The sequence below is a fragment of the Leuciscus leuciscus genome, assembly GCF_965113295.1.
Source record: "Leuciscus leuciscus genome assembly, chromosome: 5".
Classification (NCBI taxonomy): domain Eukaryota; kingdom Metazoa; phylum Chordata; class Actinopteri; order Cypriniformes; family Leuciscidae; genus Leuciscus; species Leuciscus leuciscus.
The window spans coordinates 14,410,565-14,427,613 of record NC_138729.1 but is presented as its reverse complement, the minus strand read 5'-3'; the positions used below and the strand labels follow the sequence as shown (position 1 = coordinate 14,427,613).

General features: G+C 39.4%; 1 protein-coding gene and 1 long non-coding RNA gene across 2 annotated transcripts in view; both read right to left on the bottom strand.

The window, feature by feature from the left end:
• Positions 1 to 17,049, bottom strand: part of LOC309499915 (zona pellucida sperm-binding protein 3-like) — a 95,064-nt gene that overhangs the window by 5,685 nt on the left and 72,330 nt on the right. The window lies entirely within an intron of this gene.
• LOC309499989 lies at positions 3,008 to 15,996 on the bottom strand. The gene is made up of 3 exons (XR_014206417.1): positions 15,904 to 15,996; positions 11,843 to 15,745; positions 3,008 to 10,396 (listed from the first exon to the last, which is right to left on the bottom strand). It is a non-coding gene; the product is annotated as an uncharacterized lncRNA (long non-coding RNA).

Here is a 17,049-nt window from a genome sequence, read left to right as displayed (position 1 = left end):
TTTTCCTATTTCCCACTTCTGAAGGCGTGATTACAAGCACGTCGTATTCAAATGCTGTGTTGTCTGAAATAACAGGAACAATGGAGGACACCAGGTTTATTATTGCCAATTAATTGGGAAAGTCTCATTTAAGTCTCATTTAACCTCATTCTTTGACAACCATATCTATATTCAGCAGACGATTATGGAATTTCAGACAAATACAAGCTATTTTCACTGTGTATAACACATACAATTCGCTTCAAATGATTATTCATACATGTAAATATGCACTACTTTAAAGACAAGGCGATGTAACGGTTGGGGAAAAAACTGATAAAATAAAAACAGCCACAGCAATAATCGTTCTCTCCTCCGCTATGTTTAAAGTTTGTGGCCCACCCATCTCAGGAACTTATGCTGCCACGTGCTATCAGAAATGTCCTACTGACTCTACGTGATTACGAGCTCATCACAATCAAGTGCATTGTTGTTGGAAAGAACAGGAATAATGGAGAACACAGACTGGCAGCATGCACTGCATAGCTGGTTGTATTCATACTGAGCATTCGATTTAGGTAAGTAGTATTCTTAAAGATTACATAGCATTACACATGTAAGTATGTACATGACGATTTGTTTTGTTTGTTTTTCTCTTATTTAGTGTAATAAATGATTGTCTTGTAATGATGAATTCTCCTGATAAATCCCCTGAAACAAAATAATGTGACAGACAGGAAAATTCTGGACGATCTTTTAGTTGAATATCTGCAAAGCTGAGAAGGAAGAGAAGGTGCTTGCGAGGGCCTCCCGCTAAGACGCAACTTTCACGAAATGGACTGATCTAACGAGGCTGAATTTGCATTAGACTGCCCAAATAGTGAAATGTTTTGATTTGCAAGACAAGCTTGAACTGCAAGCTGAAGGGTCATTGTTTAAAAATAATACGCGTATGTAGGTTTCACAGTATGTCCGTTGTTGAAACCCCATGCATCCTTGAAAAGAAACTGTCAACGTCTTTTGCCCCTAACAGTAAAAGGTGAAAGGCACTTCAACTTTTGATAGAAAAACCACTAAATAAGCTTTTATGCTTGTGCTGCATAGAATAAGTGTGAAGTAGTATTTGAATGTGCTTTTTGCAAGCTTGTGTGAAATAAGGACCAGTATAAGTCCAATTATTTGCCTTATAAGGGAATGGCTGCACTATAATGATAGCCCATAGCTTTAAGATGGCCCTGTAATGAGAATGGCTTACTTGCCCGTTTCTCTGGGCTGCATTTCAGGTGATGACTAATACGCATGTATGCTATTTTTGCCTTTGGAATTTGTCTTTGTATTATTCTGAACTTTTTAATAAAACAAAATCATGCTGTGGTGATTCGTCAAACTTTAAACAAGTCTCAGAGTAATTTTCCCTAGAATTTATTTCATGATTGTTGTAGTGGAAACTTAATATTAGCAAACACCCAGTCAAGTCAAGTCATCTTCATTTATATAGCGCTTTAACAATGTAGGACGATACCAAAGATTACAGCCGCCAAAGCGGCTTTACATTGATAATAGGAAATTAAAGTAACAGAGATTGTTTTGGCTTTATAGCAGCTCTAGAATAAAGCTATCGTCCAGCTAAAGTTAGTTTGTTTGATTCACTTCCATCGCAACGATCATTAGTTAGTAACTTAGGGGCCGCTAACACGAAACCGTTTTAACAAAACTCTTAAGTTCTTTCTGCGAAAACTTAAAAACGCGAACCAGTGAGAGCGCCGATGGCGTGGACATGCACATTACGAGTTTAGTCTATAGCAGGGTTTCCGTTGTCCGGTAATTGCTGGACATTGGCCGAAAAAAAAAAAGAAATGTCCGACAAAATTAAATCTCTCCGGTCAAATTGTCCGATTAAAATTGCCTAATAATCCCGCCCCCCTAACACAATCTGAATTTGAGAATACGCCTAAAATGTATAAAGCAAAAATACACCGACCTTTGGCTATGTTATAAAGGAACAGGCTCTACCGTTTGAGTTATTAAACAACATCGCATGCTGCATTTCAAATAAAGCGCACGCCTAAAACGGCTGTAATATAGACCTAAACAACGAACAATGAGTGAGACGTTTCAAATATGGCCAGGCCCAGGCAGACTAGCCTTAAAAGCTTTTTTCAGAGGCCAGACGTGACGGACGATGGTGAATCAGGAACGCCTGAAGCCTCAGATGTCCAGACAGCTCCACCACCACCGGAGGAAAAAGCAGAATCGGATCAAGACGAAGCAGCGAAGTCGCCTTGCGGAGAACAAGGTTACGCGGCTTATGCGCATTACAAGTTGTGCCGCGTTTCCATTACCCTTCAAATTGCGCTAATTGAAATTGCGAATTAAAAATATGCACAATGGAAACACGTCAATTTCGCAAAAACTCCCATTTATCGCAAACAAGTTTTTATGCTCGCATGAGGTGGTTTTTCAGGCAATTCGAAAGAGGAATATTTCGCAAAACTGCAATGGAAGCGCATTTACAGTCACCTGACTTAGAAGACGCGGTGTGTTTGAGGTCCATGTATAGCTACGCAAATAATAATAATGTTATATTATTTTATTATATTATAACATTTAATAGGCTATATTTAGAAGACGCTTTAATGCAAAAAAGGAACAAAGCTGAGTGTGGAGCGCGCACTGCATGGCACGGAGGCGCGGGCGCGAACACTTGCATTTTCCTATCAACAGTGGAAACAACTTAAAATACTATATCATTTCTGGTCATACAGAAAATAATAATACATTATTCTCAACTACTTTTATTTGTGTAAACTCACAATAACAAGAAAACGTTGTGCTTTTGTAAAATAAAATAAAACAATCAGACGCACTTTCATGATCTCCATAAACTGGAGCGCGAGAACTGAAACAAAATATAGCCTATGTAGGCTAAAGCTTGAAATGTCCACTTTAAAACGAACAAATTCTAATTAAAACGAACAAATTCTAATCGAAAGCTAATACCTTCTGATTATGTACCTAATCCGAAAAATGCATTTCTCTCTAAAAGCGCATCTGCTTAACAGCGGAGATGGAGATATGATTTTAGCCGACACTTAGAAAACAATAGTTTATTAATAATATTAATGGCTCTTCTCATTCAGCACTGCGGGAAAAACATCAATTCCAGGTTCTAATTTGGCCTTAGAAAACCAGTAAAATCGACATATGTTTTCCATATTAATGTTTGAATATTTTAAATGTTTAATAAAGGGGCAAAAAGTCATAAACAAAAATCTGAAAATTCGTCGATATTTACTTTTTTGCGCAGCAGTTGGTGTAGCCAGTTCAAATTAAAATTTTGGTGTTCAACTTTGCGTTTTAAAAAGACAACAACCGTTCATTTTTCGTTTTTCAATTACGGGTTAAAAAAGGAAAAACTAATGGACACAAAAGTAGCCTACAAGGATCGTTTGGACAGAATACGAGACAGAGTTCTTTATTAAATTCGTAAAAGGAACAGTAATTAGCCTATACTGGATTCTAAATCTCAAAGAAATGCCACAATCAAAACCTCGGAGCAGAAATGAGGGCGAAACACCCAGAAACTCCTTATGTGTGTCGTTCGCAGTACAAGGGTCTTTCCCTGCCATTAATGCTTGGATAACACGCCACGTCTCCTTCCATTAATAATAATAATAATAATAATAATGTCTAATGCGGTGGCTGTGATATTATATAAACCAACGTCTGTTGCCGTGATTTTTTAAATGACTTATCTTGAGAGAAAAAAAGGACGTTTTAGTCGCATAACATCGGTTAATGGAAACGCCGTCATTTCGCAATAGTTTTTCATAGATATTTAGATAATAGCGCAAAACATTTGCGCACATCTGTAATGGAAACGCGGCTACAGGGAAGTGTCGATTTTAAGTCGGCAGCTGCACAATTCAGCACTGCAAAACAGCGTAAAAAGTAGCCTAAAATGACGCGAGACAATGTTATAGGCCTAGTCATTTGTTTGTTCCAGTTCATTTGACAAGGAGTCATTTCACGGTGGCCAATTTAAATGTTACCAGCTAAATGAGTGTATAATTAAGTTCGCTTGAATAAAAACAATAGGCTACTATTCAGATATTTTATGTGGGGAAGGGGGATTGGTTTGTTAAACTATGAATGTGAAACCATAGTAAAAACAATTGGCGTTGATTGACGCCAATCGGACGTTCATGTTTTTTTCCGTCTATTTAAAAGTTATAAACATGTTGCATTCTATATGGCCTGATTATGTCATTTTTTAAGTTACATAGCCTGCCTCCAGTTTTCCTCAACTTGACTAATTAAGAGGCGATATTTGACCGGCATATCATCAAAATGTCCGGAAAACGAAACCTCTGCCGGTCACTTTGACCGGCACCATTTTTTTCTAGCGGAAACTCTGGTCTATAGGTATGCGCGTTTTAATATATGTGCGCAGGCGTGTAGTCCTTCCCTACAAATCAACCGTCAACATACTACTTGTCTGGCCTTAAATTATAATACAGAATTTTTATCGCTTCCGCATAGCCACGCAAACCGGAATTATCCCGACAATGCTTTATCTGTAGAGAGGTAAAGGGAGGGGAGGGAGGCCTTCACAGGTGAGAGATACAAGTTGACATTTCAGGACTGCGCTGTCGTCGTGTCCAGCCGCAGGTCCTTCATCAGATCTGGATACAGCCTGGATCCAGCGGACTGCAGTAAACCTCGGGATAAACAGACGTTAGAGGCCATTAGCGTAGAGACCATTCTTCTTATGATGTAACAAGTACATCAGGATTTATGGGAAGTGTTCCCGGTTTCCGGCTGACCTAATCTATGCAGCCTAACATTGAATTATAGAAGTCTATAATGTGTTGTGTGTATGCTAGGTCAAAGAGATGTGTTTTTAGTCTAGCTTTGAACTGACAGAACGTGTCTGCTTCCCGGACAATGTTAGGAAGACTGTTCCAAAGTTTTGGTGCTAAATAGGAAAAGAATCTACCGCCAGCAGTTGATTTTGATATTCTAGGTATTATCAACTGGCCAGAATTTTGAGATTGCAATAGACGTGAAGGACAATAATGCGTTAAGAGCTCGCTCAAGTACTGGGGAGCTAAACCATTTAGTGCTTTGTAAGTAATCATCAATATTTAAAAATGTATACAATGTTTAATAGGGAGCCAATGCAGTGTTGACAGAACTGGGCTAATATGGTCATACTTCCTAGTTCTAGTAAGAACTCTAGCTGCTGCGTTTTGGACCAGCTGTAATTTGTTTATTAAGCGTGCAGGGCAACCTCCCATAATAGCATTACAATAATATAGCCTTGATGTCATGAACGCATGGACTAATTGTTCTGCATTTGTCAATGAGAGCATATGACGTAATTTAGATATATTTTTAAGATAGAAAAATGTGGTTTTACAGATACTAGACACGTGACTTTCAAATGAAAGATTATCATCAAAGAGTAGACCCAGGTTCCTAACCAACGACGAAGACTTGACAGAGCAGCCATCAAGTGTTAGACAGTATTCTAGATTATTACGTTAGGATGTTTTTTTGTCCAATAATTAGAATCTATTTTTTCAAAATTAAGTAGTAGGAAATTACTAGTCATCCAATTTTTTATATCACCTATGCATTCCGTTAATTTTGTGCATTGGTAAGTTTCGTCAGGGCGTGAAGAAATATAGAGCTGAGTATCATCAGCATAACAGTGAAAACTAATTCCATGCTTCCTAATGATATCTCCCAAGGGAAGCATGTACAGAGTTAAAAGCAACGGTCCTAGTACTGAGCCTTGTGGTACGCCATACTGAACTTGTGATCGATGAGATCTCTTCATTTACTGCAACAAACTGATTAACGGTCAGATAAGTATGATTTAAACCATGCTAATGCAATTCCACTAATGCCAACATAATTTTCGAGTCCATTTAAAAGAATTTTGTGGTCAATAGTATCAAATGCAGCACTAAGATCGAGTAACACTAATAGAGAGATACAACCACGATCGGATAAGAGCAAATCATTTTTTAACTAATGAGAGCAGTCTCAGTAATATGGTACGGTCTAAATCCTGACTTAATTCTCGCAGCTATCATTTCTTTCTAAAAAGGAACGTAGTTGTGAGGATACCGCCTTTTCTAGAATCTTTGACAGAAAAGGTAGATTCGAGATCGGCTTGTAATTGACTAATTCTGTACGATCAAGTTGCGTTTTTTTTTAACAAGCGGTTTAATCATAGCCAGCTTAAAAGTTTTTGGTACGTATCCTAATGACAAAGATGAATTAATGATATTAAGAAGAGGATCTATTACCTCTGGAAGCATTTCTTTCAGTAGCTTAGTCAGTATAGGGTCTAACATACATGTTGTCGATTTAGATGATTTAACGAGTTTAACGAATTCTTTCTCTTCTATAGAAATGAATGAATACAATTTTTCCTTAGGGAGATTACAATGCACTGCCTGATGCGATACTGTAGTTGACGGTTGCATAGTAATAATTTTCTCCCTGATGTTATCAATCTTATAAGTGAAGTTCATAAAGTCATTCCTGCTGTGCTGCTTGGAAACTTCTGGGCTCGAAGCTTTATTTTTCGTTAGTTTAGCCACTGTTTCAAATAAATACCTAGGGTTTTGTTTATTTTCTTCTAATAGGGTTGAAAAATAAGCAGATCTAGCAGCTTTTAAGGCCTCTCTGTATGCAATCGAGCTCTCTTTCCATGAAATGCGATATACCTCTAGTTTTGTTTTCTTCCAATTGCGCTCCATATTTCTGGCTGCTTTCTTAAGGGCCCGAGTGTGCTCGTTGTACCATGGTGTTGGACTATTTTCTTTCATTTTCTTTAAGCGCAACGGAGCAACTGTCTAAAATGCTGGAAAAGAGAGAGTTAAAAGTTTGTCACAATATCGAGTTCTTCTACGCTATCTGGGACGCTGAGATGAAACTGATCAGTACGTTTATTAATAAAGCAATCTTTAGTGGCAGAAGTGATAGGTCTAACATATTTGTAACAGAGCCGGCTTTGCAGCCTTGGCTAAATTAAGTTTACACGAGACTAGATAATGATCTGAGATGTCATCGCTCTGCTGCAGAATTTCAACGGCATCAGCATTGATTCCGTGTGATAATATTAGATCTAGAGTATGATTACGACAATGAGTAGGTCCTGACACATGTTGTCTAACTCCAATATATTATACTCTATAGAGTTAAGAATGTCTTTAAATGCCAATCCCAATGCATCTTTTTCATTATCTACTATATTGGCCTTATTAGATTTCTCTGGCATCTAACTATCCAGTAAGTTAAACAGTGACTCAAAAACCTCGCTGGACACCTCAAGTCGTTTCTGAAGTTTATGATTCAACTGTGAAACTGTAAAAATATACAAAAGATACAATCACTAAATATGAAATTGGAAAATTACAGATTGACAATAACGCAAGGATAATTAAACTATGAAAATATACACTCACCTAAAGGATTATTAGGAACACCTGTTCAATTTCTCATTAATGCAATTATCTAATCAACCAATCACATGGCAGTTGCTTCAATGCATTTAGGGGTGTGGTCCTGGTCAAGACAATCTCCTGAACTCAGAATGGGAAAGAAAGGTGATTTAAGCAATTTTGAGCGTGGCATGGTTGTTAGTGCCAGACGGGCCGGTCTGAGTATTTCACAATCTGCTCAGTTACTGGTTTTCACGCACAACCATTTCTAGGGTTTACAAAGAATGGTGTGAAAATGGAAAAACATCCAGTATGCGGCAGTCCTGTGGGCGAAAATGCCTTGTTGATGCTAGAGGTCAGAGGAGAATGGTCCGACTGATTCAAGCTGATAGAAGAGCAACTTTGACTGAAATAACCACTCGTTACAACCGAGGTATGCAGCAAAGCATTTGTGAAGCCACAACACGCACAACTTTGAGGCGGATGGGCTACAACAGCAGAAGACCCCACCGGGTACCACTACAAATAGGAAAAAGAGGCTACAATTTGCACAAGCTCACCAAAATTGGACAGTTGAAGACTGGAAAAATGTTGCCTGGTCTGATGAGTCTCTACCATCTGAATGTCTCAACAGAAATCGAGTCAGAATTTGGCGTAAACAGAATGAGAACATGGATCCATCATGCCTTGTTACCACTGTGCAGGCTGGTGGTGGTGGTGGTGTAATGGTGTGGGGGATGTTTTCTTGGCACACTTTAGGCCCCTTAGTGCCAATTGGGCATCGTTTAAATGCCACGGCCTACCTGAGCATTGTTTCTGACCATGTCCATCCCTTTATGACCACCATGTACCCATCCTCTGATGGCTACTTCCAGCAGGATAATGCACCATGTAACAAAGCTCGAATCATTTCAAATTGATTTCTTGAACATGACAATGAGTTCACTGTACTAAAATGGCCCCCACAGTCACCAGATCTCAACCCAATAGAGCATCTTTGGGATGTGGTGGAACGGGAGCTTCGTGCCCTGGATGTGCATCCCACAAATCTCCATCAACTGCAAGATGCTATCCTATCAATATGGGCCAACATTTCTAAAGAATGCTTTCAGCACCTTGTTGAATCAATGCCACGTAGAATTAAGGCAGTTCTGAAGGTGAAAGGGGGTCAAACACAGTATTAGTATGGTGTTCCTAATAATCCTTTAGGTGAGTGTACATCTTAATATCAAATAACCTTCTCAAATGTATCACACAATAAATTTAACACTGTATACTTAGACATTGCGTCTAACAGATGAAAATTAAGGAGATGCTTAGAGATGTCACACAGCTACCACATTTTGCTGAACTATTGCAGTACTACTAGTACTTCCTGCTTCCTGAACTAAGAGGTTGTCTGTGCTTTTCAAAATTAAAGTCCTCTCTAGAATACACATTTACAAAATGATAAATCCACTGAAAAATCTAAATAAATTCAGTCCTGCACACTCAGGAATCCCAAATCAACTGGGAAATCAATCAGGACGTGACAGGATCTTCTGAATGCCGTCCTTAGTCACTTTAACATCAGCTTTCCTCACCAATCCATCTTTGCTTGGTGATGTTTTCACAATGATTGCCATTGGCCACTCATTTCTGTTGACTTGAATGTTCTTTACCAAGACAATATCCCCTTCTTTCAAATTCGTTTTTTTGTCTTGCCACTTTCGTCGGTGTTGCAAAGTACTAAGGTATTCTTTTTTTCCATCTTGTCCAGAAGACATCTGCTAACCTTTGCACTTGTTTCCATTCTTCCTTAAGCAACTCATTATTCCCGAAGTCTGCAGGTGGGGGAAGTGTTGCACCTGTCTTTTGTGTCAAAAGAGTTGCAGGGGTGAGAATAAAGGGAAATTCTGGGTCAGAGGACACTGGGATTAAAGGCCGTGAATTCATCACTGCAGTAACTTCCGCCATGAACGTCGTCAAGACCTCATGTGTGAGACGGGAAGCCTTCTCTTTAAGTAGCATGCAATCAAGAATGCGACGTGCAATCCCGATCATTCTCTCCCAGTGACCACCCATATGAGAGGCATGAGGTGGATTGAATATCCAGGTGCAATTGTGTTCTTACAGATATTTCTGCACATTATCTGAGCTGACACAAGATTCATCCATTTTGAGTTCACGGGAAGCTCCAACGAAATTTGTACCTCGATCTGAATGCAGTTGTTTAACTGGCCCTCTGATTGCAAAAAAATCTCCTTAAGGCATTGATGAAACTACTAGAGCTCATTGCCTCGATTACTCTTGAGCACATACATGAAAACATAACTGCCCACCTCTTGGAATTAGCTTGGCCTCCTCTGGTCTTACGGGCAGTCACTTCCCATGGTCCGAAAACATCAACACCCACATAGGTAAAGGGTGGAGCTACTGTCAACCGTTCCACTGGCAAATCAGACATCATCTGATGCTCTGTCTTCCCTTGCAGTTTCTTGCAGATTACACACTTGAAAAGCAAACTGCGTATGCACTTCTTACCTCCTACAAACCAAAATCCGGCAGCTCTGACAGCACCTTCTGTAAAGTGTCTGCCCTGATGTTCCACAGACTCATGATAATGTCGCACAATCAGTTTTGCCACATGACGTGTACCCGGGATGATAATAGGGTTAACTTCACAAGTTTCCAGACCTGACTTCACAATACGACTCCCTACTCAAAGTAAGCCATCACTGTCAAGGACAGGAGATAGTTTCCTCAACACACTCTTATGAGGAAGGTTGTGAGTTGCAGTGATGCTTTTAATCTCTGTTGGATAACTCTCGTATTGAGCATTCTTCAACAGAAGGATTTTTGCCTTCTCCAGCTCTTCTTCAGAAGGACCTTTGCAGCAGATATGCCATCCTCTGCAACTATCATCTTGCGAGCATTTGGAGAAAGATCTGGCAATGTGAATCAGACGTGCTATTGCTCTGATGAGAGCAGTGTTGGGGAAGTTACTTTTAAAAAGTAGTGTTTGCTCGTTACTCGTTACTTTTAAAAAAAGTAATCCGTTACTTTACTTAGTTACCCCGTTTGGAAAGTAACTTTTTACGTTACTCGTTACTTTTATGTTGCTTGACTTTGGGCAGAACCCAATATCTGTTCCTAAATATGTAGACATAAAGTTATACAATGGAGCATATAACATAGGCTAACAGGTAATTATTTTGTGCTCTTTATTATAAAAAATTGTATCAATTTCAAAAGAAAAAAAGTCCTTCTCATTGGCGCTGCTGTGTGCGGCAACTTTTATTCTCAGCCGGCTCTGCATCATGGGGTAGAGTGCGACACTCCGCGATGAGCCGTGTGCTCGCGACACTTCTCTCCGCTCCGCTTCCCCCATCCACCGAACTTTAAATTTCGGCAACAGCCAATAAAGCTTCCCTGCTCTCTAACACCGGTGCGAATCGCGTCTTGATAACATAGGACAAAATGATATAGAAGACATAAGCTTAGTTTTCAGACATACGACTCACTCTATTAAGGGAGTAGGAGAAAAAAAAGAGATTTTGAGAGAAAAATTTTTTTTTTTGGTTTAAAAGTACACATATTCAGGCTTTCTATATATTTCTCAGGTCTGTGAGACAAGTAGCTTATGAGTTTCGGTTAATTTACAGTATGGAGAGGAGCTCCAGTTCACGGTGCCGTCATGATTATTTTGCATGCCATATTTACTTATTTATTAAAATCAGGCAATTAATTGGTTGGTAAAACATTGATTAAAATTAAGATACAATTAATACAAAACGAAATTCGTTTTAAAGAAAGTCTTTCTACAAAAACAAACTTAATAAAGTGGTCTAAATCATGTCTGCCCACTCCATTTATCTCCCGATATATTGCACAAAATTATGATCTTACTCACGCTTTTCACTTTTCATATAATCAACATAGATTAAAATATTTATTTATTTATTTTATTTAAACATAAATATGAAACTAAATAGTTTTCTTTAATTTACTTCTTATTTAATTCAGCCAACTGGTTGATAAAACATTGATTAAAATTAAGATACAATTAATACAAAACGAAATTCACTTTAAATACAGGTTTTCTACAAAAACAAACTTAATAAAGTGGTCAAAATCATGTCTCCACACTCCATTTGTCTCCCGATATATTGCGCAATTTTTTTATTTAATTTAATTTAAACATAAATATGAAACTAAATCGTTTTCTTCAGTTCTCAACAGTTCTCTTCTCTCAAGCGCGCAGCTGAGGAAGTGTCGCTGTCAAATATATCCATGGGAAAAGTAACGTTGCGCCGAATTGAAAAAGGAACTACGTTTCATTACCAAATTTTTTGTAGTAACGCGTTACACTACTTTTTACCCAAAAAAGTAGTTACGTTACTGTAACGCGTTACACACAACACTGGATGAGAGTGTTAAAGTTAGAGAATCTGCTAAATCTCTCAGAATTCCATGTGACCTTGGGAACTTCAGTAAGGTTTGAAACCACATGTGGGCGTATTTCAGAATCTGAGGTTAGATCCACAAGCACAAATGACTTTTGTGATTCAGACCGAAGCTGAGAATTATGCAAGAAGTGTGGGCCTGTGAGCCATGAACTGGAAACTAGCGATGCTGCAGGTACAGACCTGGATCCGTGGTCTGTTGGGTTAAGCTCTGTGGGAACATATCGCCATTGTGCAGGCGAACTGGATTTATTTATACGTTGAATCCTGTTGTTCACGTAGACATAGAACCTCCGTGTTTGATTATAAATGTAGCCTAGTACTACCTTGCTGTCAGTATAGTACCAGATATGATCAAAAGTCATGTCCATCTCTTCCACAATCAACTCTGCAATCTCCACTGCTAATACAGCAGCACACAACTCCAGTCTTGGGACAGTAATGTCTGGCTGTTGTGCCAATTTGGATTTCCCAAATAAGAAGTTAACATTTGTGTGACCATGATGATCTGTCACCTTCAGGTATCCTACAGCAGCAATGGCTTTGACTGACGCATCAGCGAAAACAAAGTTCTTTACTCTGAACATCGTACAGAGGAATGGGTATACAAACACGTGGTATTTGCAGCTGTTTCAAATCTTGCTTTTTTCCATTTTTTCCACTCTGCCTCCATGTCCTCAGGCAAAGGGGACTCCCAGCCCTCACCTTGTTTGGTAAGTTCCCACAACAGTAACCTTCCTTGTATAGTGACAGGAGCAAGGAATCCAAGAGGGCCATACAAGCCATTCACGGTAGATAGGACGCCTCTCCGAGTGAAAGGCTTGTCATCGTCTGAAACATGAAAGAGTCTGTTGCAACATTCCAGGACACACCAAGACTACGTAAGATGGGAAGGCCATTTGAGAAAAGTTGCAGATCTTTAATGCCCTTTTTATTATCCATAAAATCCAGGAAGTGTGCTTTCATCTGTGATCGTTTGTTCAGAGTGTGTCGCAGCGCGAGATGATGTTTGAATGCATAGTCTCTGTTGTTGGGTAGACTTTGTCTGGGCTCACGAAAGGGAAGCGGAGGAACCCAACTGTTGCAGCTGTCTTGAAAAAACTCTTTGTCCATGATCTGAAGAAACCTAGTGTCTTCCACAGATGGAGCAATCTTATGATCATTTGCAGTGTAGGTGAAAACTGAATAACCAACACTTTCACCATCCGGCACTAACAGAATGGAGTCCTCAGATGTGGTTTCTAGAGGTTGTTGCCATTGTGGATTAACATCCAACTTCTCTTTTACCTTGATTTGACTATAGCATGGACTCAGAAAGCTGTGACGGCCATTATCTAAGATGAAAGTCTTGAAAGTATGAACTGAAGATGGCCTATGAGCTCCTCTGAGACACACATCCCCAACGACAACCCAGCCCAAATCCAGCTTTTGAGCAAAAGGGGCATTATTTGGACCATTAATTTGTTTGCGTACTTTGTGTACTTGCAGGATGTCTCTGCCCAGTAAAAGAAGAATCTCAGCATCAGAGTCGAGAGGTGGTATTTCTTGTGCTATGTGTCTCAAGTGGCTGTGATGGAACGCTGCACCAGGAGTTGGAATTTCTGTACGATTGTTTGGAATCTGATTACATTCTAGAAGAGTAGGGAGAGGTAGACTTATCTTTCCATCAATGGACTCCACAATGAAATCAGAAATTCTTCTCCCCGCTGTCTCTAAAAGGCCTGCACATGTTTTCAGTGTGTAGGGCAATGGAGTTGTTTTGATGTTAAAGATGTCAAAGAAATCTTCTCTCACCAAAGAGCGGTTGCTTTGCTCATCTAAGATAGCATACATCCTCTTTGCGTCCAGCTGGATAGACAGAAACTAGACACATTTTCGAACAAGACCGTGCACTCAGACCTTCTCCGCAGACTTCCGTGTACTCATGGAGTGTTACTCATGTTACTCATGTAACCTCATGACTATCTGATTTGTATTTCTCCCCGCCATGCTCTGAGGTAGGGGTAGATGACCGATTTCCAGGGGGCAGGACCTGGATGAAGGGCCGAAGGATGGGGATCACTACCGCACTCTTTGCACTGAACTTCTACAGTGCAGGTTTTGGCAAGATGGTCTGTAGAAGAACAGCAACGGTAACAGACAGACCGCTCTCTCAGGAACTGCATTCTATCTTGTAGAGATTTCTCTCTGAACCCTCTGCATCTTCTCAAAGGATGAGGTTTCCCATGTATTGGACAGCTTTTTTTCAGGCTAACTGATCTCTTTTCCTGTTCAGATTGTATTTTAGTTGGATTAATTTGAGTCTTGTGAACAGATATTGGCATTTGTCTTTGTCTCTCAAACTTCTCCTTTCTCGTATTTCACATGAGGAAACGTACTGAAACTAGGATCTGTACGTGCTTTTGCTCCTGAACGAACTGAGAAAAGACACTGAGAAAGGTGGAAAAGCAACATGATGTTCTTGCTTATATTTGGATCCAAATGACATCCACTTTTCTTGAATGTTATATGGAAGTTTTTCCACAATAGGATTCACCCCCTTAGAAGTGTCCAAGTATGCCAGACCTGGTAAGTATCCTTCAAGCTTAGCAGCTTCTAGTTCTGAGAGGATGTCTCCTAAATCTTGAAGCTTTTGTGGATCTTTGTTTGTTACTCAGGGGAAGTCTTCTAATTTGGCAAAAAGAGCATGTTCAATTGCTTCTGGAGAACCATATATTTCTTCAAGCCTCTGCCATGTCATTATCAGCGCACCTGACGGATTCCTGAAGTGAACCGCTTTCAGTCTCAGTGCATGTTCAGAAGATTCTCTACCCAGGTATTTGATTAAGAGATCAAGCTCTTCTGCTGGGGAAAGACCCAGACCAGAAATAGCACCTTGGAAAGATGATTTCCATGCCCAGTAATTAATGGGCTTGTCATCAAAGTAAGTAAGCCCTGCTGTCACAAGTTGCGTACGAGCTAGATACTTTGCGAGGTCATATGTAATGTCTCCTTTATCAGGAGGTCTACTCTGCATTTGGTAGTGATAAGGAGGGTACTGCATTTTAGTGGCATTTTGATTCATGTCTGCTCCAAAGTCCAAGGTTTGTGAACTAATTGGTAAATTTTTTGAAATCTGACTCCCTTTTAATTGGGCTTACTAAGTGAGAAGCTTGAAGTGGTGGTTGAGTTTCTTGTCCTCCACTAGATGGTAGTAAACCACTACTGTCTTTAGATTGTCTTTTCACATAATCCGCTGTTCTGATTCGACTGTCCTCGATGGGAACAGGAACTGATACTCTGCTGGCTGCGCTACGTTCTGTTTCTAACAATGCTTCCTCCAGTACCTGAGCTTCTACCAAAGCAGCATCCTTTTCTTTTTCCTCTTGCAAAGCCTCGAGAGTTGCTTGAAGTCGTGCCTGTTCAACTTTCAATTCTATTTCTCTTTTAGCATATGCTGCTCTGGCTTGCGCGGCTTCCGCTTTTGCTCTTGCTTTGAAAACCGCTATGCTGGCGCTTGAGTGGCGACTGGATGCCCTTGAAGAACGACTGGATGCTTTTGAGGAATGTGCGCTGACAGAGTGCACATCTTCAACTGTGCCTTTAAGATCTGCTGAGTCTGTCTGACCTTCTGCCATGCTTATATGAGACTTAATCATATGCAGAAAAATCAGATTGATGTGATAGAGACTTTGGAATGTTTAAATATTGATTCCATACAGTTCTTGAGCGTCTTTCTCAGTCTGTTGTATTGATGTCTTTTCACTATACTGGCCTTATTAGATTTCTCTGGCATCTAACTATCCAGTAAGTTAAACAGTGACTCAAAAACCTCGCTGGACACCTCAAGTCGTTTCTGAAGTTTATGATTCAACTGTGAAACTGTAAAAATATACAAAAGATACAATCACTAAATATGAAATTGGAAAATTACAGATTGACAAATAACACAAGGATAATTAAACTAAGAAAATATACATCTTAATATCAAAAAACCTTCTCAAATGTATCACACAATAAATTTAACACTGTATACTTACAGACATTGCGTCTAACAGATTAAAAGAAAGGAGATGCTTAGAGATGTCACACAGCTACCACATTTTGCTGAACTATTGCAGTACTACTAGTACTTCCTGCTTCCTGAACTAAGAGGCTTAGTTTTGCTTTTCAAAATTAAAGTCCTCACTAGAATACACATTTACAAAATTATAAATCCACTGAAAAATCTACATAAATTCAGTCCTGCACATCTACATTAAAATCACCAACAAGTATGACTTTATCTGCAACCAGTACTAACTCTGATAGAAAGTCAGCAAATTCTTTGATAAAGTCTGTATGGTGCCCTGGTGGCCTGTATACAGTAGCCAGCAGAAATCACAAACATGATTTATCATTTGCACTATATATATTGCTATATTAAGCACCAACACTTCAAAAGAAATATATTTGAAACTAGACTTCTTAGTAATTCTAAAAATATAACTATAAATTACAGCAACTCCTCCCCCTTTGCCTTTCAGATGAGGTTCATGTTTATAACAGTAATCTTGTGAGGTGGACTCATTTAAAGTAAATGTAATCGTTTGGTTTTAGCCAGGTTTCTGCCAAACACAGCACATCTAGATTATAGTCTGTAATCATATCATTAACAATAAGTGCTTTTGAAGTAAGGGATCTAATATTCAGCAACCCAAGCTTTATCATTTGCATTATATCTGGTTTTTTGGAACATCAATTAAATGTTTACCCTTAGATGGGTTTGGAAGTTTTTTGTATGTCCTAATTCGGGGAACAGACACAGTCTCTATATGATGATATCTAGGTGAAAGAGGCTCTATGTGATGGGATTTATCTGACCTTGGTGACATGAGACAGCTAGCAGACGGAGCTTCCTGACCTGAGCCCCAATTCATGCTTGAGTTCTAAGACAATGTGCCATATTACTAGAGAGAAGAGCAGCCCCATCCCAGGAGGGATGAATACCATCTCTTTTCAACAGGTCAGGTCTGCCCCAAAAACTTTTCCCAATTCTATATTATTTTGCGGAACCACTTAGACAACCAGCCATTGAGTGAGGACAATCTACTAAGTATGTCATCACTCCTGCTAACAGGAAGGGGGCCACAGCAAATTACAGTGCCTGACATCGTACTTGCGAGTTAACACACCTCTTTAACATG